General features: G+C 49.3%; 1 protein-coding gene across 35 annotated transcripts in view; it reads left to right on the forward strand.

Annotated features, from left to right (window-relative positions):
* The window catches only part of LUZP1 (leucine zipper protein 1), a 117621-nt gene that overhangs the window by 37553 nt on the left and 54904 nt on the right, over positions 1-25164 (forward strand). For 12 of the 35 annotated variants that reach the window (XR_011436523.1, XR_011436522.1, XM_023635531.2 and 9 more), the window contains exons 2-3: positions 3297-3421; positions 14199-14298. The gene's annotated coding sequence lies outside the window, so the exon portion shown is untranslated. Of the gene's footprint in view, positions 1-2149; positions 2294-3296; positions 3422-12467; positions 12678-13305; positions 13435-14198; positions 14299-24911; positions 25063-25164 lie in introns of those variants that run through there. The other 23 variants (XM_023635532.2, XM_070260765.1, XM_070260756.1 and 20 more) reach the window with 8 other exon arrangements.

Here is a 25164-nt window from a genome sequence, read left to right on the forward strand (position 1 = left end):
AAACCCCAGATATTATGTCATTTTACCCCTACATACTTCCACATGCGTCTTTATATATGGACATTTTCTCACATAACCGTAATGCCATTATCAAATTTAATGAAATTAACAAATCCTTAATAATGTCTAATTCCTAGGTCATAATCAAATTTCCTTGACTGTCTTAAAAATGTCTTTGCAGTCAGTGAGTTAGAATAAGAATCTGACCCTAGTCCACACAGTACATTAAGTCGTCATGTTTCTTGTTTCTTTCTATCTGGAACAGTCCCTCTGCCCCTTTTTCACATCATTAACTCATTATAGAAATTGGGTCAGTTGTCAGATAGTAGTGACAGTCCTGAAAGCTCCCCAGGTTTTTCTGGTATTTCGCCAGGGTTGAAAACCCCTGAGATAGAGTGTCTGTCTTCCGACTATTCTTAGAAGAGGGTGAAGGATGGGGATAGAGTATAAATGTTGGGTGGGTGGTCGAAGCTGTCGTGACAGGTGAGAGCGTGGACGTCTTGTGCAGTAGGAGTGGGATGTGGCTCTAGCAGCGGCGGACGCCCAGGGGAGAGTGTGGGGACTAGCGTGACTCTTCTTGTTCAGTAGGAACTTCAGAGGTTGGTTCTCTAACCCAACAGTCAGAGACTCTGACGCGACAAAGCAGATAGGATTTCTTCCCTGCTGAAGTTTTTTTCTTGGAGAACGGTAGACCATGAGATTTTTTTAAATTTGCTGAGCGAAATTGGAAAATAGGTCATTCATAGCAATTGAGATACTTGAGGCTCAATGAAAGAAAACTTAAAGGGGTTAGAAGTTAAGTCTGTACACGGCACAGGGAGGAAGTGCTGACACACCCCTGCAGGCGGGAGGCTGCTGTGTCCTAGAGCAGGCCTCCAGAAAGCGCAACAGGTGATGGTGTTCTGCTCTAGGAAGCCGGGGCTGATGCCTCCTAGTTTGTGCCCAGCGCCTTCTAGTAACTAGCCACCGTATCACTCCTTTCTCTTTACCTGCTAGGGCCAAATTGTCCCAATAATCTTATTTTCAGTAACTCATCAGGTGTAAGTGCTTAACAGAGATTTATGGGAAAGCGGTAACGCTGGTCACCAGCACGGACTGAAGTGGTATATCCAGGTCAGGAAACCTGGGGAGGTCAGGGCAGCTGTCGCCTGGCTTTGGGGTACTGGGGGAGCACAGTTGTCAGAACTAGAAGGGCCCTTGGGCTCTAGGATTTTACCTACCCATCTCCCCTTTCCAAGGCTTTCTGTTATAGAGAATTGCAAACTTACACCACACAGGAAACTTCATGATGAACTTCCAGGCCCCCACCCCCAGTTTCACCAGTGATGCAGTCACGGTCAATCTTGTTTCATCTATACGCTCATCCACTTAACCCTATCCTGTAATATTCTGAAGGAAATTCAAGACACCATGTCATTTCGCCTGTAAACATTTCAGTATGTGTCTTTAAAAGTTAAGGACTTTATTAAATAAAAAAAACCACCCACAATTTTAATATCACATCCAAAAATAAAAAAGAATTCTTTAATACCATCAAATACCCAGTCATCCAGATTTCACTTTTCTCATCAATGTAATGATGCTGTTTTGTTTTGTTTTTTACAGTTTGTTTGAATCAGTGTCTAATTAAGGTCCATGTGCTGTGATTGGTCAGTAGGTCTTTTAAGAATTTTTTCATCCATAGGTTCTCTCTCCACCCCCCCCTTTTTAGTGTACAGGGTATCTTAGTCACATGTTGCCGCATAACGAAAGTTAGCAGCATAAAGCAATCTACACTTATTACAGCACAGTTTCTCTTGGTTCGGAACCTGGACATGGCTTGGCTGGGTCCCCTGCCTCAGGGTCTCAGGCAAGGCATCAGCCAGGGCTGCAGCCCTCTCAGGGTGAGCCTGGGGAAGGACCGGCTTCCGAGTTCACTCAGCGGTTGTTGGCGGGATTCAGGTGCTCGTGGGCAGGTGGACGGAGGGCCTCAGTTCCTTGTTGGTTGGTTGGATGGAGGGCACCCTCAGCTCCTTGCCACGTGGGCCTCTCCAGCACGGCAGCTAGCTTTGTCAAAGCAAGCAAGACGCGGCAAGAGAGAATGCCAGCAGGAAAGAACTCAGTCTTTTTAATCAGAATCTCAGAAGTGACATCTTGTAACTTTTGGCATAATCTCTTCATCAGAAGCAAGTTATTAGGTCCAGCCCACACTCAAGGGGAGGAGCCCACATGGAACCTGGACACTAGGAGGTGGGGATCACGGGAACCATTTTAGAAGACTACCCACCTTGGAGAGATGAACTCTAGAGACCAGGTCCTCTGGCTATCAGTCTATTTGCCTTTTTACCACATTATTGATGCCACTGGGGAGAAAAAGGCTGGCCAACCCCTGCATTTCATTTGCCTCTATCTGTGTAGTAATTCACTTGTGTAATTTCCTTCTGTGACGCTCTGATAAATGTCATGTTTGTATATGTCAGTAACCAGAGCCCGCAGTTAAGAATCCTAGGTAGGCCAGGCTGACTGCTCTGAGCTTTTTCATCTTGATCAAGAAATGAACCAGTCACCAGTCCTTAAGAAAATATTGACTGTGTATTTCCCACTGTGCCAGGCCTCTGGAGGTACAAAAGGAGTAGAAAGGAATAAGAAGATAGTCTATAATTATTGTGTGGTATGGACAATAAGTGCAAAAAATTAGAAATTAGCATTGAGTCATTTCAACCAATACTTTTGAGTACTTTCTATGTGTAAAGCTCCGTGTTAAGTGCTGTGGGGAGGATAAGACTCAGTAAGACAAGCTTCTGCTCCCTCCTTAGGAGGATGGAAGATAAAGCTATAATGCAAAGTAGACTGGAAATCGCTCAGGTGGAGATACACACAAAGTACTTTGGGAGCACAGGATGGAGAAGCTTAGGATGTCAGAGCCAAAAAAAGGCCCTTAGAGGTCATCAGGACTACTGGTCTTTACCATTTTGGGGACACGGAGCCATTTAGTCAGAGGGGTTCAAGAAACCTCTTTGCTAAGATAAGGGAATCAAGTGAAATTAGACAGAATATGAATTTTTCCACTGCCGGGGACAGGCGGACTTGAGTTGGAGTTAGTAGCCTTGGATCCTAGACTCGAGTTCTCCAGCACCGAGGACCTTCTCAGTAAAACTGGCACCTAACCTGGCCAAAGGTAGACTCTGGAACTGCTGTGCGTACCTATAATGGAGCAATAACTGTGTTTTATAGCGTACAAAGTACGTCCACATACGTTATTGTGTTTGATCCTCACGCTCTTGTAGTTAAGACATATTATTGTTTCTGTTTTACAGATGAGGGAACTTCTACCCAGAGAATTATGATAATTCTGCGAGGGTCCCAGGACTGGTAAATCAGAGAGACGAGACCAGGACTCAGGATTCCGCCGCCCGTGGTCCTGCCCAGGACGTGTGTGCGTGTGAGTGAATGCTGTTTTGTTTTGTTTGTTTTTAGCACTGAAGACGTTGACTGGAGACTTGCTGGCAAGCACGACTTACGAAAGGAACGAGGGAAAGAGACGCAGCCATAGCTACAAGAAGCACCTGGGACGGGGGAGGCGCAGCAAACTGGTGGGGAGCCCGAGTCTTTCTTGTCACTCAGGGTCCTCCCTGCCCTCTCGGCCGCTGCCTGGTTACACGCCTGCCCCCACCTTCCCCCCTCTCGCGTTAGGGCTGCTTTCAAATGACTTCTGCTGGAACTGGGCAAGTTAATTTCTCAAGCTTCCTTTCCCAAGGGCTTCCTGGTGCACTTAGAGGGGAAGAGACGCTCAACATGTGCAGGGGATGTAGGCTTAATCAGGATGGCGATGAGAAGAAAATTGGATTAACATTTACAGAACGTATTTTATGCCAGGCCTTATGTACTTAGGCTCTTAACGTAGATTTTCACAGAATCCTTACATCAGCCCTGTGAAGTTTATCGTAATCTCTGTGTACACTTGAAGAAACTGAGATCGTGGAGATTAATCACCTGAACTGATATGTGACTGAATTATAGTGGGAACCCAGATTCCCTGACTTCTGAGGCCATGTGTGCTCTTTCTGTTATAGGCTGTTGCCTGGGCAGCAGGCTGAGTGGAGAGGGAGTGTGGAATAGAGACAAAAGGAGGTTCTCTAGAGGCTGTAAAATGGAAAGAAACTCCTTGCTGGGGTAGAAATAATGACTTTCCCCAAAATGTGCCTTGAAATTAAAATGGCAGCAGGAAACCTTTCAAACTCAGGCCCTGTAGTATATACAGCCCTGTATTCTGTTCCTGACAACACCCAGGGAAAGTGTATAGAAGGGCATTATTTTATTTTGCTGAGAAAGATTGGCCCTGAGCTAACATCTGTGCTAGTCTTACTCTATTTTGTACCTGGATTGCTGCCACAATGTGGCTGCTGATGAGCAGTGTAGGTCCACACCCGGGAACCGAATCTGGGCCACTGAAGCGGAACATGCCGAACTTAGCCACTAGGCCCACAGGGCTGGCCCCTTAATGGGCGTTTTTATCTTCCATGTGGTAAGGGAGATGAGATGAGTGTATAAACAAGTAACTTAGGAATCAGTCCAGGGGAAGTGGCAGTCTAAGCTGCCATGAGGGTAAGGAGGCTTGAAGCCACGGGGTGACTTGCAGCCCGTGTGTGCTGCAGTGCTGGGATCATGTCCCAGTCAACAGAAGCAGACGTGGACATTCTCTGTAACCCATCATGTTTGCTTTTAAATAGCCAGACTTTTCTCAAAAGCTGTCTGTGTGTACTGCTTGCTCCGGTCTGGCTTCTGCCCTTACCTCTTCACTGTCACACCTCTCACTGAGGTTGCTAATGTTCACCAAGTAGCTGAAGTCAGCAGGCGTTTTTAGTCTTCAGTGTTCTCAGTGGAGCTGACAGTGTTGACCGCTCCTCCCTTCCGGAAGCACCCTGTCCTATTCTCCCGCGTCTCTGTTGTTTTTGCAGGCTCGTCCTCCATTCTACAGCTGTTAGTGTTCTGCTCTCCCAGACGCTCCTCTCTCAGGGTAGATGCTCTCCCTGGTGACCTCACCCAGCCCACTGGCTTTAGTAGCCTTGCCTCCGTGCACATGACTCATGAATCTCTGTCTCCTGCCCCCTCGCTCCCCTGTGCTGTAGACCCGTCTATTTATTGTCAGTCAGGCACTGTTCCAAACACTGGGGATACAGTGATGAACTGGACAGAAAGGGGGGTAGGCGTGGGGAGGAAGACAAGAAATAGACAAAATATCAGGAGGGTTAAGTGCTAAGGTGAGCATTAAGCCCGGTGACTGGCATGTTAGGTTGAGCGCTGCTTCGTATTGGCTGGCTGGGTCTTTACAGAGGTGGGAAAATTGAAGCTGACCAAAAGGAGCCAGCTGTACAAAGGGAAGAGGGAAGAGCTGGTGCAGAGGCCTTAAGGCCAGAATGAACACGGTGTGTGCAGGAGACAGGAAGCGAGGAGGGGACCTGGGAGGGCACGAGGTCACAGAGGTGGGGAGGGGCCAGATCGCGTTGGGCCTGGGAGGCTATGGTGAGGATTTTGGATTATTCTAAGCGAATGGGAAAGCCATTAGAGGTGTTTTGTTTTGTTGTTTTTAAGCAGGCTAGAGTCTAGATCTGATTAAATTTTTAGAAATTGAATTTGCCATTATTTGGAGAGTGGTGTCTGGGGCACAGTTGGTAGCAGCGAGGCTCACGGCGGCTGTTGTAGCAGGTCGGGTGCGGGTCCAGTAGGTTGGACTAGGGTGCCCGGTAGGGGATGCAGAGAGCTGGGGACAGACTCAAGAAGATCTGGGAGTAGAGCTGTGGGACTTGTTTGGATTTGCATGTGGGGGCCGAGGGATTTTCTTGTAGGGTGTGAGGGAAAGAAAAATCCAGGGTGATTCCCGGTGTTTGGCCTGGGCGTGGATGAATGATGGTGGGTGAACTGAGTTGGGGGCACAGTGGGGGAGGGCTGGGTTGGAGAGAAGGGTGGAAGGTGACTGCTGTCAAGAACACGAGACTGTGGGCACGTGCTGTCAGTTAGACCTCCAGGTAGGTGTCAGGGAGGCTGTTGGGTATGCTTCTGGAGTTCAGGGAGGTCAGTCCTGGAGGTAACAATTTAGAAGGCATTGATATTAAAAGTCAGGGGACTGGATAAGATTACTCAAAGAAGGGAGGGTACAGAGAAGTCCCAGGTCTGGTTGCGGTCCAGCAGAGAAGGAGCCAGTAAGAAGAATAAAGAGGAGCCAGTGGAGTGGGAAGAAGGTCAGGAAAGCATGATGTCCCAGAACCAAGGAAAAAAGTGTCTCGATGGAGAAAGAGTGGTTATTTGTGTTAGATGCTGTTTAGAGGTCCAAGAAGTGACCATAGCATTTGGCAACCTGGAGGTCTGACCCTGATGAACAGTTTTAGTGCAGCGTTGAGGATAGAAGCCGATTGGGGTAGACGGAGAGGAGGAGAGGTTAGGAAGTGAGGAGTAGAGACAACTCTTTCAGGAGGTGCTTCTGTGAATAGAAGCAGAGTCAGTGGGGCTGGAGTGGGTGGAAGGACGTGCCAGATCAAGGGGGAGTTTACTGTTTCTGTTTTATTTGTTTTTGTGTGAGGAAGATTGGCCCTGAGCTAACATCTGTGCCCGTCTTCCTGTATTTTTCTGTGAGACACCACCAAAGCATGGCTTGATGAGCAGTGCTAGGTCTGCACCCGGGATCCGAACCTGCGAACCCGGGGCTGCTGGAGTAGAGTGCAGACTTAGCCACTATGCCACCAGGCCAGCCCCTTGTTTGTTTTTTTAAGATGGGAAATTCTAGAATCTTGCTTCTCAACCTGGATCAACCTGTTGGAAATACTGAATCTCAAGCCCCAGCCCTAACTGAGTCAGAATTTGCATTTTAATGAGATCCCCGGCTCATCCGTGCGCATTCCTTTGAGAAGCACTGTTCTTGAGGGCAGCTTCTCAAGCTATCTGTGATGCAGGACCAGCGAACTTCTTTCTGACCTATCCCGCACCTACCTGTGGTACTAGTGTATACGATTTGTATGTAGCTCATTCCACATGTGGGTCACTATGTGAGTTCATCAACACCCTTTCTGGGTTCTTCCCTGTTTGAGAAATCCACTGACCATGTGCTTGGATGTTGCAGCCATGTCAGTTTGCTACACAAATGTCTAAATGGTTTCTCTCAATTTCTGTCCTTACAGTGGTAATAGTTTGTGAACCAGTGTTGGTTTGCAGACCTCACATTCTAGAGCATGTTTGTATGCTGATGGGCATGAGTCTGTAAAGAGGACAAAACGGTGCTGTAAGAGAGAGTGGGGATGATTGCACATGGAGATAAAAGGGAATTGATCTGTGGTAGATATGGAAGCTTGTACTTTACACACCGACAGGGGCTCTTCATTGTCTCACTGGGGGAAGCAGAATGTTGGTGTGTTGTTAGATTTGGAGTGAGGAAGATGATGGTCTGAATGTTGCTTCTTGGTGACAAAGTCATTAGCTGATGGGGCTGGAGTTTTATTGAGAGAGAAGGAGGTGAAAGAGTCATTACAGAGAGTAGGAAAGGGAGCCTCTTGGGGGAAACGTAGCAGGATTGCTGGCAGCATCAAGGGAGCTGTTTGGAATTTGCAGTGAGAAATTTTAAATGATACCGTGTAGTTGTATTTTCTTCAGAGACAAAAGTTAGTTTATAACTTAGTTGCTTTGGTGTAGTTTGGTTTGATGAAGGAATTTTACTAGTTGAATATGAAGAAGGGAAAGGTGTTTGCAAGGCACTGATTTTGAGGGAGGTGAGGATATGAAGGGGGGCATGTAATTCCATTACATTACTTAACCTCTCTCCTCTTTCATGAGATGAGGATAATAGTATCCGTTTCACAGAGTTGCTGTGAGGATTAAAGTGCCTGGAGCGGGGCATGGGACAGAGTAGGGGCCCTGTGTGCGCCCGGTATTGTTAGCTGTTATTTCCAGCATCTCTCCTGGAGCACAGAACCAGCCTCCCTCCTGACCTCTTGGTGCCATTCTTACCTCTTTCCATCCGTGTCGTTACTGAAGCCAAGGGGATCTTTTTGAAATGTGCACATCTTACCCTTATTTAATACTTACATGACTTCCTGTATGTCTTTGGATCAAGACCCGAATCCGTAATTTGGCATCCATGGGTCTGGATGGCGTGGCTCTGTCCATGCCTCTGCAGCCTCATCTCTCCTCGTGCGTCTCCTTGTTCTCCCTTCTTTGGTCACATGGATCTGCTTTAGCTCACAAGCTCGCCTGCCTCTTCTACTTGGAGCCTTCTCGCTCCGTAAGAGCCTTCCTAGACCTCCCCGAGTGGCTCAGTTTCTATTAATAGTATTTCATATAATTTAAATTCAATAGTGTGATTCTTCAATCAGTGTCTTTCTTTCTTTTTTTTTTTTTTTAAGATTTTATTTTTTCCTTTTTCTCCCCAAAGCCCCCTGGTACATAGTTGTATATTCTTGGTTGTGGGTCCTTCTAGTTGTGGCATGTGGGACGCCGCCTCAGCGTGCTTTGATGAGCAGTGCCATGTCCACGCCCAGGACTCGAACCAATGAAACACTGGGCCGCCTGCAGTGGAGCGTGAGAACTTAACCACTTGGCCACGGGGCCAGCCCCAATCAGTGTCTTTCTGTTGCATGATGCAGTAAATGCCACAAAGACGGGTCTGTCTGAGTCTGCTCACTGTTTATCCCCAGTGCTTTCCTCAGACCCTCTGCACTGTAGGTGGGAGGCGGTATTTGAATAAATGAAAGAACGAACAGACTCACTCCCCATCAGCCTCATGTGGGTTCTGATGCTTGGGCTATGGATCAGGACTGGCTTTCTTTTCTTTTTTTTTTAAAAGATTTTATTTTTCCTTTTTGTCCCAAAGCCCCCCGGTACATAGTTGTGTATTTTTAGTCATGGGTCCTTTTAGTTGTGGCATATGGGGTGCTTCCTCAGCATGGCCTGACGAGCGGTGTCATGTCCGCACCCAGGATTTGAACTGGTGAAACCCTGGCCCGCCAACGTGGAGTGCATGAACTTGATTGCTTGGCCACTTTATCCATTGATCTGTTGTTGGGTTGCTTCCATATCTTGGCTGTTGTGAATAATGCTGCGATGAACGTAGGGGTGTATAGATCTCTTTGTATTGTTGATTTCATGTTCTTTGGATAAATACCCAGTAGTGGGATGGCTGGGTCATATGGTATTTCTATTCTTAATTTTTTGAGAAATCTCCATACTGTTTTCCATAGTGGCTGCACCAGTTTGCACTCCCACCAGCAGTGTAGGAGGGTTCCCTTTTCTCCACATCCTCTCCAATGCTTATTATTTCTCGTCTTGTTAATTATAGCCAGGCTGGCTTTCTCGAGACTGAGATCTGAGAGAGAATTCCTTAGAGAGGTGGTCTAATGGAGAGGAGAAAGTAAAATTCGGGGCAGAAGTACCTTGGTGAGAATTCACTTATCAGCTCCCACTTATCGGCTGTGTGACTTTGAACGTTTGTTTCTTCCTCATGTATAAAATGGACATGATGGTATACACCTGAGAGGGTTACCTTAGAAGAAGGTTAAATTAGGTAATAAAAGTGCTTCTGGTTTCTTCCTCTTTAGGGTAATTGCTGTGGCTTGCAGTTTTCCCACCCTTGCCTTTACCTGCGCAGTCCTTGTGGCCCCTCAGTATCCCCATCAGAGACTCCTAGAGGTTAAAGGGACCCGGGGTCGTCTCTGATGCAGCCAACTGTCTTAAAGCAGGTGAATAAGCAACGATTTTAGACATGGAGTTCTGTTGCTAAACCCCGCAAACACGGGCTAACGGCAAGGCAGCCTGGTCTCCGTTAGAGATGACTTATTAGGAAAGGAAACCACAGAGCCACGTGTGGTCCTGGAGGGATACCCTGATCACAAGCTAGTCTTATCAATTGCTTATTAATGAGTGCTTCCAGAGAGCTCGAAGGAAAAAAAAATAAAATCTTTAAAAAAAATGTGAATAATTGTATAACCCTGAGATACTCTAATGAATCAAATAAATTGGCATGTCTCCACTTCTGCTTTTTGGGACCTGTTATTTCTAGTTTCTTCAAGAGCAGATGGAGGTAGCATGGATAAGGATGTCATACATGTCCTTATTGGAAAGGATCTTAGATAGCATTTCGTCCGACTTTTTTGTTCAGTTGATGAAACTGAGACCCAGAGAGCATAAAAGACGTGTCTGGGCTCCGACAGGGTGTTGGTGGTAGAACCCCCGGTCCAAGGTTCTTTACGGTTAGAGGGCACATCATCTTCTCAGTTTCTCACCCGAGTCAGAAAAGATCCCTTGCCCTGGGTTCTCCTCCCCTGTGGGCAGGTGGGCTGCGAGGTGGGAGGAGGCGATGAGAAGGAGGCAGGGCCTACAGAAATGGACGTGTCTCCTGCAGTGTCTGTTCTTCCCTCTGCTTTTACCTGGAGTGGCCGGGGCCCCACGTGAAGTGACAGCGCGGGAGCTGCTCAGTGGCGTTCGGGTTCGCGCTCTCCCGGTCTGCGTGCGTCTAGGTTAGCTAGCCCTCACCCAGCTGCTGGCCCTCTTCAGCCCCGGACCCACCGATGGTCCCGCCTCGTCCTGCTGTCACCCGCTTTACCAGGTTGGCTTTTTGGTGAAGAGACTGCGTGGGGCAGAAAAAACATTAAAACCTCTCCTGGCTTTTTCCCCCGAGCAATGCTGAGAGTGCCACCTCAGCAGTTATAGGGAGAAACGACTGTCTGCCTGCCTCTCAGTGCGCCCAGTGGGCCCAGATCTGACTCCCAGGGCTTGGCTGTTACGGTCGTCTCACGTTTACATCTTTCTCCTGCCCTCTCGTTCCCACCGTCACCCCTTCTTCTCTGCTCGGGTCTGGAAGGCCTCTCGAGGTTGATGAGGAGGTGAGGGGGGCCTGGCCTGGGGGAATTGCAGGTGATGGTTTCTCTGTGGTCCCCCGTCATTCGAGTTCTCTTGCATGTGATTTTTCTGAGAATGGAAAGGAAAGTTATCACCGTGCGCACTCAGGTGAAGGGCCTGGCGTGGTGCTTCTAGAGGCTGCAGTGACCCAGAGTGACTTCAGTTGGGTTAATTTCCCTTGATCTATCTTCAAGTTTCATTGACTCTTTTTTCTGTCCTCTCCATTATGTTATTAAGCCCATTCAGGGAATTTTTAAATTTTCAGATACTGCATTTCTGTTCTAAAATTTCCTCTTTTAAAAAAAATTTCCAGTTTTCCCGCTTAGTTATCGTGGCTGCTTTAATATGCTCGTCTGGTAATTCCAACACCTGGGTCATCTTGGAGTTGCCCCCTGCTGATTGTGTTTTTCCTTGCAAAGGGGTTTAATTTTCTTTTTTTTTTTTGGTAATTTGCGATTGTATCCAGAACCTTATGAATGTTGTGTTGTAGAGACTCTGGTTTCTGTTGATGTTTTAATTTTACTAGGTGATTAACTTGGTTAGACTCAAAACTGCGAACTGTGTCGCCTGCAGTGGGTGGCAGTGGGATCTCAGTCCAGAGCCCTGGTCCTTGGCTGAGGATCTTGGACTTGGCCCTGTGCACGCGGGTGCGGGGCAGGCAGAAGTCGCGGCAGAGCTCACGCACCTGGGACGCCGCTCGGGCTCTCCTTCCTTCCTTCCCGCTCTCCATCTGCTCCGACTCCGTCTGCTCCCTCTGGACAGAAAGCCTAGGGTTTGTTTCTTAACTGGAACTTCAGCTGGACAGCCCTTGGTCAAAGATCTGAAAATGGGGAAGTCGTCCCACACCAGTCCCTTCTTTCAGTTTCCAGCTTCTCTCCAGAATCTGCCGGTGTTTGTTCACTTCAGATAGTTGTTTTTGTATTTTATCCAGAGTTTGTAATTGTTTTCTGTGGGAGGATCATACTGGAAGCAGAGTTCCCTGGAGCGTTTCTATCCATCATCCAAGGGTTTTGGGAACAAAGGTGGTGCCCGTTTGGGAGAGCTTTGATCTTAGCAATCAGACGGCGTGGACAGGCGCGTTCCCCCACGGGGCTGCTGGCGATCTCACGTGGACTCAACCGTGTTCACTGTAGCTTGCTTTGCAACCCTGGGCGAGTCTCTTCTCCTGGGGACTCACCTTCTCCTCTGGAAAATGACGGGGTTGGACTCTCTGTGATCTGTAAGGGTCCTCTCGTCTCTGCTTAGAGACAGACAGACAGACAGACACACACACACACACACACTGCCACCACCATCGCCCCAGTAGTAACAACAGGAAGCCCCAGCAGAGCTGCCTGAGGGTGTGCGTCGGGGGCTCGGTTAGGGTGCAGAGCTGCCTGAGGGTGTGCGTCGGGGGCTCGGTTAGGGTGCAGAGCTGCCTGAGGGTGTGCGTCGGGGGCTCTGAAGGGGCAGCAGTGGAGCGTGAGGCTGTTCACAGTCATCCTCGTCTCTCCGCGCCGGTTCGCTGAGGGTGCAGGAGGTAAATGACACTCAGAAGCAAAGGAAAGAAATCACTCGCCGCTTGGTTCCACCTCTTAGAAATGAGGAGAATGTCGGCACTTGAACACAGCTCAGGATCTGGAGTTCCTGTTTGTCTGGGCTTTGGCAATGCCTTCTATCCTGTTTTGGAGAATAGCCCCCTGGGCCTTAGGGACGGGCAGCACACTTGGCAGGAGCTGGGGGCAGGAGCTGCCGGCAGGGTCCCTGTCGGGGCTGCAGAGGCCTTTGTGGAGAGAGTCACGTTTGTGTGGCCACTTCTTGGAGTGCAGAACTTTTAGGTAGGGAGGTTCTGGGCTGTGCAGAGGAAGGGGTGTGTGTGTGTGTGTGTGTGTGTGTGTAAGGTGGGTGGAGAGGGGGAGAGACAGGTGGGGGGGCAGGACAGAAGGCCTAGGGCCAGTCCTGAGGCTGTTTCAATAGCAGCCTCACTTCCTCTGCTTAGACTGACTTTTTTACAGTCTGTGGGGGGCGGGCGGGAGCCCGGGAAGCTTCTCCCACACCCACCTAGCCACCCCTGGGTGCTGCCCCTGCTGCAGGTCCTTTTCTCCACTTCTTGTCTGGCTCCTTTCATGCGTTTCTCTTCAGGGCTTGTTGATGTGAGGCTTCAGGCCTTCATCTTTTTTTTAAGTCATTGTGAAAAACGGCCATTTCATTATTTCTCCATCCTAATTCTAGCCTTCCAGCTCCCTGGATTCCATTGTGCGTCTGTGGTGGGGTTGGTGGCGGAGGTGTGGAAATCGGATTAAAGGGACCCGCAGCCTTGGAAGGAGGTCACACAGTGGTCTGTGGGACACGTGAGGGGGGGTGGCGGTTGTGATGAAAAGAGGGGATAGTTGTTGGGGTGTGAGACCGTGTATAAAAGCTTCAGTGGACCGCTAGCTTAGAAGCCGTCTTTCCATTCTTCCCCAGACTGAGACAGACAGGAGTCTGACCCAGATCTTCCGCTTCCAGGAACTCCTCTCTGATGTTAGGGGCAAGCTTCGATGGGTTAGCAGGCTTCTCAGCTCTCCTGCAGAAGGCTTGTTACAAAGCCGAAGGGTGAGTTTGTGACAGAGAAGCCCTATTTTAGTTCTAATTGATTCTGGGTGGTTTAGGCCCCTTTAGGGACCTAGTCTAGAAGGCAACCCAGTGAGAGGCAGCATGGGGAAGTGGCTGTTGTGGTCAGGCAGACTTAGGGTTAAATCCTGGCCGCTGTTGACTAGCAAGCCGTGAGACCTTGGGCAAGTCACTTGACTTCTTGAAATTTAGACTCTTTATTTATAAGGAGGTAACGTTATTGTGTTGTCTTCTGTAAAACATAAAACACATTGCTTGGGGTATGGTAGATACTCCACAGATGTTCCACTTTTTCTTACCCGCCTTCCAGAACATCTTATTTTTAGTAGAATCCCGGCTTTAGCCGTAAGCAGTTGTGTGACTCAGCCTTTCCAAGCTTCAGTTTCCTTCTCTGAAATGAGGGCATTTAACTAGCTGATTTCTGAGGCCCCTCCCAGTTCCAGGATGTCGGAGGGACCCTTAGCTCATTGGGGAATGCATAGGTCTGTTAATCTAAGGAGAGACAATGTCGTCCACCAGGACCATGTGATCCGGTGGGGAAGGGGCAGCTCCTGGAGCCAAACACCCTGTCTTCCCTGAGAGAGAGAACGCCTGCTTCCTTCCGAGGCAGCGTCTGGGCCCGGAGCCCGTCTCATCTGTCTGACGGCCACTGTGTGTGAGGGTCTTGGGGACAGGCCCTCGGGTCCACTCAGTCTTGGTGCGAGTCCTGTTCTACCTGCCTCTTCCTTTCTGTGTGTTCTGTCCAGGTCAAGGGGCAGCTGCCACTGGAAGACAGCGACCGCTTCCTAGCCATCGACGTCGGGGAGCAGCTGGAAGTGTGGACGGAAAGCTTAAATTACCTAAATGGTAAGTCTGTTGTATGGCGAACCGGGCCGCACCGATGCTGGGTGGTTCTCGAAGTCTCCAGGATTTGCCCACCATTACAAGAGAGGGAGGGGTCAGTGTGGAGTTGACATCCTTCTCCTGCCTCCCGTTTACTGCATGCTTACTCCGCGCCAGGCACAGTCCTGTTTGACGTGCATTATCTCCCTTAATATTTACATCAACCCCGTGAGGTAAGTGCCACTGTTTTTACCGAGGAAGTGAGCTTAGCGGGGTCAAATAACTTCTCCGAGTTTGCGCAGGCAGCGTGCGGTAGGACTAGATTCAAACCCGGGTTATTTTCATTGCGCTTGATGTTTCTCTTTTGGGAAAGTTACTTTTTGGTTGAAGCAGAGACTGATTTAATCTTTAAAAAGCAAAGCAAAATAAACAAACAAACAAAAAAACCTTTTGATCAACACTAGCTCCTTTTTCTAGCCCTTTCGGGAGTCTGTGTGCCAGCATCTTCTTGGTTGGTGTTGACCAGGGCAGTGGAGAGTACAGTGAAGCAGAAGAAGCCCGAGCAGTGAGTGGCCGGAGGAGCTTGTGGTCCTGGTCACCAGCTGCAGCTGACGGTTGTTCGAGAAAGGTCCTCTGGGAGGGCAGAGCAGTAGGGCAGCCACAGCGTGGTCTGGGAGCTGGGTTCCAGGCATGGGAGCGGCTGGACGCGGGAAAGCAGGCTTAGCCAGAGCACTCCCTGGGGTGGCCCTTCCCGGGAAGCAGGCCCTTAGGGACGGTGCCGACTCTTCTCGAGGGAGTGGGAAACTTGGGGCAAGCGCTTGCCATGTTCATTGGTTCCGGATTCTTCTTCTGTTCCTTTCCCGGGAGCGTTTTTCCTACCTTAGGGAACTGGGTTGTGAAGTTAATTTCTGGTCGGATGGAGTGGCTCAGTATTCATTTGCTCATTGGTTTTTCTGATGATACTTCAGTCTCTTTTTATTGGAGCACTACTTTTTTTTTTTAATATACTTGATGAATTTTGGGGGTAAAATAATAATTCTCATCCACAAAACTGATTACATGTACCAATTATACATAGAGTATTTTGCTAGATGGTGGGACCTAGATTCTGATGATAAAATTGGCCACTCACTGCATGCCTAGCACAGTTCTCACAGCTAAGTACATAGCATTAAACGAAACAGAAAGTCCTGCTTTCAAGGACGATATTCTAATGAGTAGAGACAGATAAAAACATGAATAACTAGATATAAACAAACAAACAAATAGGTAAATAGATAAGTAACACCCGCTCATGATAGGTGCTCAGCAAAACACAGGCAGGGTGTGGTGCTAGAGAGAGATGGGGGCTGAGGGGTTGCCACTTTCTATAGGTGATCAGGGAAGGCCCCTGATGAAGTGATATTTTAAGCCAAGATCTGAAAGAAGTGAGGGATCCAGCCAGGGAGATGCGTCTGGGAGAAAAGCATCCCAGGCAGGGGCAAGAGCAAGTGTAAAAGCCCTGAGGTGTGAGTGTGACTTGTCCTGTCCGAGGCCCCGCGGAGGCCAGTGTGGCTGGAGTGTGTGGCAGGGAAAGAGCAGTAGGAGACGAGAGCAGAGAAGCAGCGAGGCCCGGGGCATGTTGGGCCTTAGAGCCCAGAGCGCGTGGTGCGGGAGGCCCGGAGCACACAGCGAGGCCCTGGGCGTGGGGCCTTAGAGCCTGGGCTAGGCCTCTGGAGGGCATTTTATTCTAGGCGAGATGGGAGCCTCTGCAGAGTGGAGAAGAGAGGAGCGACAGATCTGACTTGTGTTTGAAAGGCTTACTCTGGTTGCTGTGGGGATAGCCTGTGGGGGGAGCTGGGCTCTGGCTGAAGCAGGAGACCAGGTCGGTGGAAGCTTTTTCAGTCAGTGGGCAGGGGAGGGGGGATGGTGGGTAGCCGGAGAGTAATGGGTTCTGGACGTATTTTGAAGGCAGGATCAAATTCTGATTTGCACCATATGCCTGCAAAAGAAAGAAAAATTGAGTCCTGTATTTAGACTATCAAAAATTAGTTAGATTTAATAGCAGTTTATTTGAAAAAAATTCAGTATGAACCTACAAACTAGTAATGCGGCCGCCAGATGAGTGCCCACCGTCCTGGCTTCGTTCACACCGGGTTGAGCAGGTCGTCTTTAGATCCCCCCACCTCTCTACCCCGCTGCTCCTGTCTGAGCTCAGGCCCTCACCCTGCCTCCTGCCCGGACTGGTACGATAGCACCTTAGTTTGTGCTGTCAGAATGTTCTTTTAAAATGCAGTTCTGATTATGTTACTTCCGAGCTTAAATCCCTTTGTCCAAAACAGGTTGCAGATCTGCTTTCCGTGTCCAGAGTTCGCAGGCATGAAGGGTGTGTTTCGGTGGGTCTACCCAGCGGTGTTATTTTTATTTCCTTTTTAAAAAGCTTTAAATTAGTTGACTCCATTTGAGACATTTCATATGAAAGCAGAGCCTGCTCTCCCCTCTTAGCCGTCGTCCTCCCGGGCCCCGCCCCTCGTTTACACGACTCACCTGGTCTCTTCACCGATGCCTGCGCAGCTTTGGCACAAAGGCTCAGTATCTTTCCTCGAATAGAGTGTCCAGATCTGACCCCAGTTCCCTGGGTGTAGTCTGGCCAGTACAAAACACAATAAGACTGTTACCTTCATTTATTTACCAAACATTTAAAAGGGTCCTACATTATCCCATCACAGTATTCAGTGCCCAGCACAGAAAAACAAGGATGACACAGTCCCTGCTGTCAGAGCTCAGGGCCCAGCAGAGGCCCACGGATAGAGAAGCAGGTCAGCCTCGTGCGCACAGTGATAGAAGCATCTACAAAGTCGAGGGTGGTGCACTTGTGTTGGGGGAACGGCTGTTTGCAAAGGCTCCGGAGAACAGGGGCCCCAGGGAGACGTTCGCGGTCAGGATGGGGCAGAGGAGGGAGAAAGGGGAATTCTAAATTCCCCCCACAGTGTTCCTCCAATACCGGCTCAGCCTCTGCACTGGCGCTGAGATTTCAGGGGCTTCCATGTCACACCCTGTCCTCACTCCAGCCTCGTCAGTTCGCTGCTCTGCTCGGGCCCCTTGTGCCTCTCACGGCAGTCCTACTGGCTGACTTAGTTTCCCAAATGCAGCGTTGTTTTGTCTGCCCCTTTCCTCTCTCCCTCTGTCTCCCTCTCTCTCCCTCTGTCTCCCTCTGTCTCCCTCCCTCCCTCCCTCCTTCTCACCTTCCCCCCTCCCCTCCTACCCTCCTTTTATACCCTCCCTCAACAATTCTCTTATACCCTTTATGTCCCAAACACCATTCAAAGTGCTGGAGACACAGCAGTAAAAACAGCTACAAACCCAAGAAACCCCATCTCTGATCTCATTAATTTTACATTCTGGTAAAAGGAGTCAGACAGTAAACAAATTCGCCAGTAATCAGGTGGTTAAATGTGCTGAGGAGAGAGGTAAGTAGGATGTCTTAGCGCAGAGCTGTCCGCAGGTGGAAGGAGTTGCCTTGGGAGGAAGTGAGTGTCCTTGCACTCGGTGGACACGTTTGAGCCGGAGCCGGATGGCTTCTGCGTGGAGGGCGAGCCTGGATCAGATGGTCTGAATCCTTTCCAACCTGGAGAATCTCTGCATGCTAGTTGGGCTGCTGACTCTGAGGTCTGCATATGTAAAATACATGAATTTGGATTCTGGGAAAAATCATCTAAGCCCAGTAATTAGAACAGAAACTCTCAAGAAGTGGTGGTGAGCTGTGGACAGCCTAAGGTTTTAAGAAGGTAAATAGCTGGTCAGAAGGAAGCTGCTTAAAAATAGTTTTCCCATTTTCCTTTAGATCAGGAGATGGCAAGCTGGTCCTCAGGCCCCACTGCCTGTTTTTGTAAATAAAGTTTAATTGAAACAGCCGTGTCATTCGCTTATGTGGTGTGCGTGCTGCTTCGTGCCACGGCGGCAGAGTTGAGTAGTCAAGGCAGAGACCTTAGGTCCTACAAAGCCTAGAACACTTGCTGTCAAACTAGCTTGTCTCCTCACATGTGTGCTATGCTAACTTGAAAGAAGTTTGCCGACCCTGCTTTCCATGACGCTTGGGAACAGGAGTGACTCCTGGCTGCTGTGTTGGGGAGGGGGCAGGGCAAGTTTGCTGATGGTCTGTGGTCGACCTTTAGACCTTCAGACTAGGACAGGAGGAAGCGCCAGACTTCAGGGTGCTGGACAGGGCCCCTTGGCACTGGGTTCTAGAACTTTGGCAGAAAGGGGTCCGCAGGAGAGACGGTTGGTGCTGTATCTTTCTAGTAGGAATTGGAACTGAGCCAGACACGTGACAGGGGGAACTTGGCATTAAAGGATGGGACCACCCTTCCCTCTCTTCACTTCCCTGATTTCTGAGGTTTAACATAAACAGTTTCCTTCCCAGACCCACCCTCGGGCACCATGAAGCCCTTCTGAGCTTCTGGGCTCACATGTGTCAGATGGCAGAACGCGCTGAGCGAGGAGAGTGGGGGCGGAGGACGGAGCAGAGGGTGGGCACTCAGCGGGGTGGGCCGGAAGGTGTCCTTGTTGTTTATAATTGGTTCTCTCTTCCTGGTTCCTTAAAGGCAGGGGCCAGGTCTTGATCTCTTTCATCACTCGGCAACATGCTGGAGGCATCTTAGATGTTGCACAGGTGGCAGCTGAGTGAACAAATGTCGCCTGGTAAACGTGCTTCCCGGGGCAGGTCCTGGGAAGAGAGGCATTACCCCTTCCCTTCGTGGAGGGTCCTGGAGGTACCAAGCCATTTCTTTCTCTGACTGTGCTTAGGGCCAAAGGTCAGAGGTAAGTGACACCCTCATGCCGTTTTCCTTCCATTTCCTTCTTTGAGACAGAAGGCTCGTCTTAGCGAGTCGCTCTTCCAGGAGGATGCCTCATGAAGCCTACCTTAGATACACACAGGACTTTTCAGAGTGCTTCTGCTGACTTTATTTTTTGCTGTGAGGTAGGTCAGGTTGATATTCTTTTATTTTTTCAGAGGAAGAAGCTGAGGCATAGAGAAGATCAATGACTTGGCCAAACAGGGTAGCATTCTTGAAAGAATCTGGACTTTGGACGTAGACTTGGGCTCGCCATCTGGCCATCCTTCTCACTAGCTGTGACCTTGGGCAAGTGTGAGGGTCCCCATCCCATAAGGTTATTGTGAAGGTCGAATGGAATTAGTAACAGCTACTGTTTGTTGTGACTTATGAGCAAGGCATTCTGCTCAGCGCTCTCCGTGCCGGGACCACCATATCATCCGCGTGTGGATGAGAAAACCTCAGGGAAGTGATTTAGGGAAAAGTAAACAGTGCATCTGGGATTCCCAGAGAAAGCACGTGTATTAAGTACTGACTGTATTATCCGTGGTAGGTAGAGTAGTGCTCGATTTGTGGTTGTCCTTTATTTGTTCCCTTGATACTTTTTGGTTGTTATTGGTCTGTGTATAATAAGAACTCCTCCCTTTGTACAAACTCTTCAGAGTTCGTAGGGAGGTGATTTTGCACGACGGGAAGAGTCCTGGGTACAGAGGCAGGAGACTGAAGTCCTTGGCTTTGAGTTGCTGGAGAAATCACATTTACTTCTGATCACAGTTCCTTCATTTTTAAAGTGAGGGGACTGGGCCAGTCCCAGCTGGTTTTATTGTACCTAGAGCAGCAGAGCTTTCTTTACCATCATGTGGGGGCACCCAGTGTGTTAAGAAGCCGGAATCAGTTGCTTTGGTTGACCAAGGAGAGAAGGAGCCCGGAGTCCGGCCTGCTCGGGCCTTCTCCCCGCGCGCTTTCCCCTCCGTGACCCCTGAGGGGATTTGCTGAGCCCGGTTTGAAAACCAATGGACTAAATGATCTTTTAACTACGTTCTGGCTCTGAAATCCTGTTCTGAGGAGTGGAAGAAGATCCAGAAATATTTTCTGCTTCTTCTCCAACACTGGGTCCAATAACTAGAGCTAGACAGCCTGTGAGTGATTTGCGGTTTTTATGTCCCGTTTCCATGGTGTAGACCTGACAGCCAGAAGTGGCATTGTCTAGCAGGGAAAGCCCTGGTACACGACACTGTGCAGGCGGCTGGGGGCTCCAGATGAGGTCATCCAGGCCTCGCCCCGGGACCTGATGTCTGTGCCGGCTGGATCTGCGCTTGCCTGCTGTTTTCTCCTTTGTAACCCGTGAGTAGTTCGCTTACATCATTTTGACTATTTTCTGTTAATGGTTAGTGCCAAAGGGTGCCCAGCCATTTAAGAATTAGGGGGCTCATTCAGCCATTCATTCATCAAATTTTAAGCGTTAATTATGTGCTAGGCTTCCTGCTGGGTACCGAGAACACAGCAGTGAATAAGAAACAGGGTGGAGAGACAAACGAATAAATAAGGCTTGAATGCAGTCTGATAAGTGCTGTGACGGGATCAATACAGCCTCTGTCAGAGCAAGAGAGAGAGGCCCACCTGGCCTGGGGTTTCAGGAAGGAGGCGCTCCAGGAGCTTCCGGGGGTGGGGGGCCTACTGTCTAAGATGAGATGTGAAGGACCGAGAAGCAGTTACCAGTGAAGCGAGTAACAGCCTGGAGGAGAGGAGAAGGTGCAAGGTGGTGGGGCCGCAAGAGAGCACAGCCCGGGCAGCGTCCGCAGCTGAGGTCGAGGAGCTCGCAGGCGGGTCCTGAAGGGCTTCCCCTGCCACGCTGGGGAGTTTGGACTGTAGCCCGAGAGCAGCGAGCATCTTCAAAGGGTTTTGAGTAGCGAAGGGTGATAACTCTTTATATTTCCTCCAAGTGTCCGCTGTAGATTATCCAGGTTTAGCTTTTTCGCTCCTTGTGGCATACGGGTTGATTCATCTCAGAGTCTTGAACAGAACATATAAAATAGGCACTAAAAGATGAATGAATAAAAAAGCAATATAATTCCTGGACTCCGCTAATTCAGAATTATAGTTTACAGACAAGCCTGTACTCAAGTTTAACATTTCCCTCTTCTGAAAGGGAAAACTGCATATAAACTCGTCTACATGGGATTTGTTGAGGGGAATGTTTCAGTCTGGATGAGCAGGGGTTTTTAAGACAGCTCTATTGAGATAGGATTGATGTATTGTAAAGTTCATCTCTTTCAAGTGTGCAGTTGAACGGCCTTCCGGCATGTTTACGAGGCTGAGCTCTTGTAAAGCCTGTGTGGAAGCATCGTCTGTTTGTCTTCCAACAACTGCTCTGCCAGTACCGAGCCTTTGTAGCTACTCATGTAAAGTGTTCCGTGGCCCCTGCTGAATTCACTCCCTCATCCCCTCCACCCTGTGTGTGAACTGGTAAGGGTGTTTACTGTACCACTAGGCAAAAGGCCGAAAACACGTGTTTTTGTGTGTGGCCCTCAAAGTAGGAAAAGTGGATGGGAATAAGGGAAAAGGTTTCTTTCGTATAAAAATATATAAATGTAGGTGCCGCCCGCATGGCGCAGCGGTTAAGTTCGCACCTTCTGATTCAGTGGCCCGGGGTTCAGCGGTTTGGATCCTGGCCATGCTGTGGCAGGTGTTCCACATATAAAGTAGAGGAAGATGGGCACGGATGTTAGCTCAGGGCCAGTCTTCCTCAGCAAAAAGAGGAGGATTGGCAGCCGATGTTAGCTCAGGGCTAATCTTCCTCAAAAAAAAAAAAAAATATATATATATATTTTTTTGAGAATGAGGAAGCATGTAGGCTGGGAAAAGAAGGGGAGACCAAAAGAAGCAAAGATGAGAGGACAGAGAAAGATGTACCCAGGGAGGCAGAGTGGTGGAGAGGGCAGGGTCTGGAGGGAGGCTGACTTCCCAGCACCTCCGAGGCCTTGGTGGTGGTTATGGGCTGAGCAGGCGCTCCACCTGGTGGCTCCCGGCTCACAGTGCAATCAGTGGAAGGGATCGGGTTGCAGAGAAGCGGGCATTTGGCATCTCCTTGAATCCCACTTAATGTTTCTCTTTTGCCCTGGGTTTTCTTAAAGGATCGTTGTTGTGTCACTTTTTCTCTCTTATGGCTCAGACCGTGTTCCCTCTCTCCTTTCCCCTCTTTTTAAATCGAATCTTATCGGACTACGTCATCTAGTACCCTTATTGCTGCTGTCATCTGCTGGCGCTCGGGTCACCACCCCTAACTTCTCAGGGCCTTGAGCTTGGTTAACGCGCTGTCCCCATCACTGGCCGGGGCAGTCTGTGCTGCTGTCAGGTGCGGCGTGCGGACCCTTGCAGCACCTTCTCCTCTCAGCCATTTCTCTCTCCAGTGATTTCCTTTCCCCTCCTCCCCACCCCCAGCACTCCCACCATCATACTTTAGCTTTTTTATTTTCATTTTTTTGTTAACACTATTTTTTTAGGGCAGTTTCGGTCCACAGCAAAATTGAGGGGAAGCTACCAAGATTTCCCATGTACTCCCTGCTCCCACACACGCACAGCCTCCCCCATTATCACATCCCCCACCTGAGGGGTACATTTGTTACAACTTATGAGCCTACGTTCACATCATGGTCACCAAAGTCCCCGGTTTACATTCCGGTTCGCTCTTGGCGTTGTACACTCCGAGGGTTTGAACACGTGTGTAATGTGTATCCACTGTTAGAGTATCACAGAGTAGTTTCACTGCCCTAAAAATCCCAGTGCTGTGCCACCTGCTCACATCTTAGTGTTTGACGTCACCACTTCCTGCAGCCCCTCGGTAACTTCAGTTCCCCGAAGTCCCTCTCTGATTACCGTCTCCCGTCGTTCAGGCTCACTCCCGCTAGTACCCTGGCTCCAACATCCTTCAGCCCTCATTGGGACCTTCTGTTGATTGGTCCTATTGCAGTGTCACTGTTTTCCACGTGTTCTTAATGTTCTCGTCCCTCTTTACCGACTGAGCTGAAGTTCCCTCGCACACGCCTGCAATTCCCTCGTCCTTCTCTTGCTTTGTTAGACTCACAGAGCCCCAACCCTGGTTCAGTCCGGCCGTCTCCTCAGGGCCTTCTTCTGGTTGGCTGAACAAGACTGGGTGTAAAAACACAACCTGCTGCTTGGTTTCACTGTAACTCATAACGTGCATTTCCAGGGGGCCAGAAAGTTGCCTGGCAGTCATTCTGTGTTTTCCATTCACCTAGATGACCTGTAGTACTCTCGCCCCGGCGTCACTTTAAGATGACCTTGCTCTCTGCTTCAGTGAAGAAGCCACAACACTCAGAAGAGAGCTTCACCAGACTCCTGTCACCGTGCCTGCCTTCACCTGCCCACTGACACCCGTGCCCACGTGCTCCGCCCTCCCGCCCGGCACCACGGGTGACCGCTGCTCTCTCAGCACTGCTGCTAGAGCCCACTTTCCCTCTTCTGCCCGAGAACATTGCTTCTCTTTCAGAACTTGTCCCATTTTCCCTTTTTCCTGGATCCTATTTCTATCAATACACCAACATGCTTTTTTCTCCATCTTAAGAAGAAAAACCTTTGATACCACTTCTGTCAACGGCCTTCCCACTTTTTGCTCTGGTTTTTAGCAGAATTAAAAAATCATCTGGTATTTGTTATCTCCAATTCATTTCCTTATTTTCTCTCTTAAAGTCATTCTAATAAAGCTTTCATTCACTTCCATCATTTTACCAAACCTGCTCTTCAGAGTGACGTCCACGTTGTTAAATTTAATGGTCACTTCTTAGTCATCTTACGTGAACCATCAGCTTCACTTGACAGAATTGAGCTCTTCTTCTTTTTTTTTTTTTTGAGGAAGATCAGCCCTGAGCTAACATTTGCTGCCAGTCCTCCTCTTTTTGCTGAGGAAGACTGGCCCTGAGCTAACATCCGTGCCCATCTTCCTCTACTTTATATGTGAGACACCTGCCAGAGCATGGCTTGCCAAGTGATGCCACGTCCACATCGGGGATCCAAACTGGTGAACCCCGGGCCGCCGAAGTGGAACGTGCGCACTTAACCGCTGCGCCACCGGGCTGGGCCCTGAGCTCTTCTTGAAAGACGTTCTTTGCTAGGTTTCCACAGTACTCTGCGCTCCGCCACGTTTCCTTCCGCCCCGCTGCCTTTGCGCTTGTCTCCTCTGCTGGTCATTCTAGGTCTCTGCCAGTAAACGAGCGTGGTCACCTTGGGGCTCAGACCTTTGCCTTCTCGTTTCCCTGTATTCGCTTAGTTCCTTGACAGTCTCGTCCAGATCATGGCTTTATAAGCCATCTATTTGTTGTTGACTCCCAGATTTATTCTTCAGCCCATTCTCTCTCCTGAATTCCAGATATATATGTTCAACAGCCTCTTTAACTCTCCATCTGGACGACTAATACACATCTCATAAATAACATGTCCCACACTGAACCCCCGACCGTCCTTCTCAGCTGCTCTGTCCACAGACTGCATCACGGGCTGTTGTCCCCGTCTGGACTGATCACCGCTCCGTCCTGCCACAGGTTCAGACCGCAACCCCTGGAGTCATCCTTGCCTCCTCTTTGTCTCCCGCCTCACCTACTCCAGGAGCAAATCCTGTGACTCTACTTTCAAGTGGCCAACACCTCGCCACTTCTTCCCACGCGTGTGGCCACCATCCGGGGCCAGGCCACACTGTCTGTTGCCTGGATTACTGCAGTGCGCTCCTATTTGGCCTTCCTGCTCTCGCCCGCACCCTTTGTAGTCTGTTTTGGCACAGCAGTCATGTCGGTCTTTCTCTCTGTTTAGGTCATCTGTCTCTATTTTCTGTTACTGAGATGCAACACACAGTAGAGTGCACAAACCTTCTATCGCTTGGAGACTTCACATGTAACTGCCGGGACTCTGCCGTCCACAGAGCACGCCCAGCAGCCTCCTTCCAGTCCCTCTCTCCCCAGAGGTAACCACTGTCACCGTGGACTAGTTTTGCTTGTTTTTCAACTATAGATAAATGGAACCATATAGTTCAAATTGATCCCTTTAAAATTCATGTCGGAATATT

Source organism: Equus caballus, chromosome 2 (genome assembly GCF_041296265.1).
Source record: "Equus caballus isolate H_3958 breed thoroughbred chromosome 2, TB-T2T, whole genome shotgun sequence".
Classification (NCBI taxonomy): Eukaryota; Metazoa; Chordata; class Mammalia; order Perissodactyla; family Equidae; genus Equus; species Equus caballus.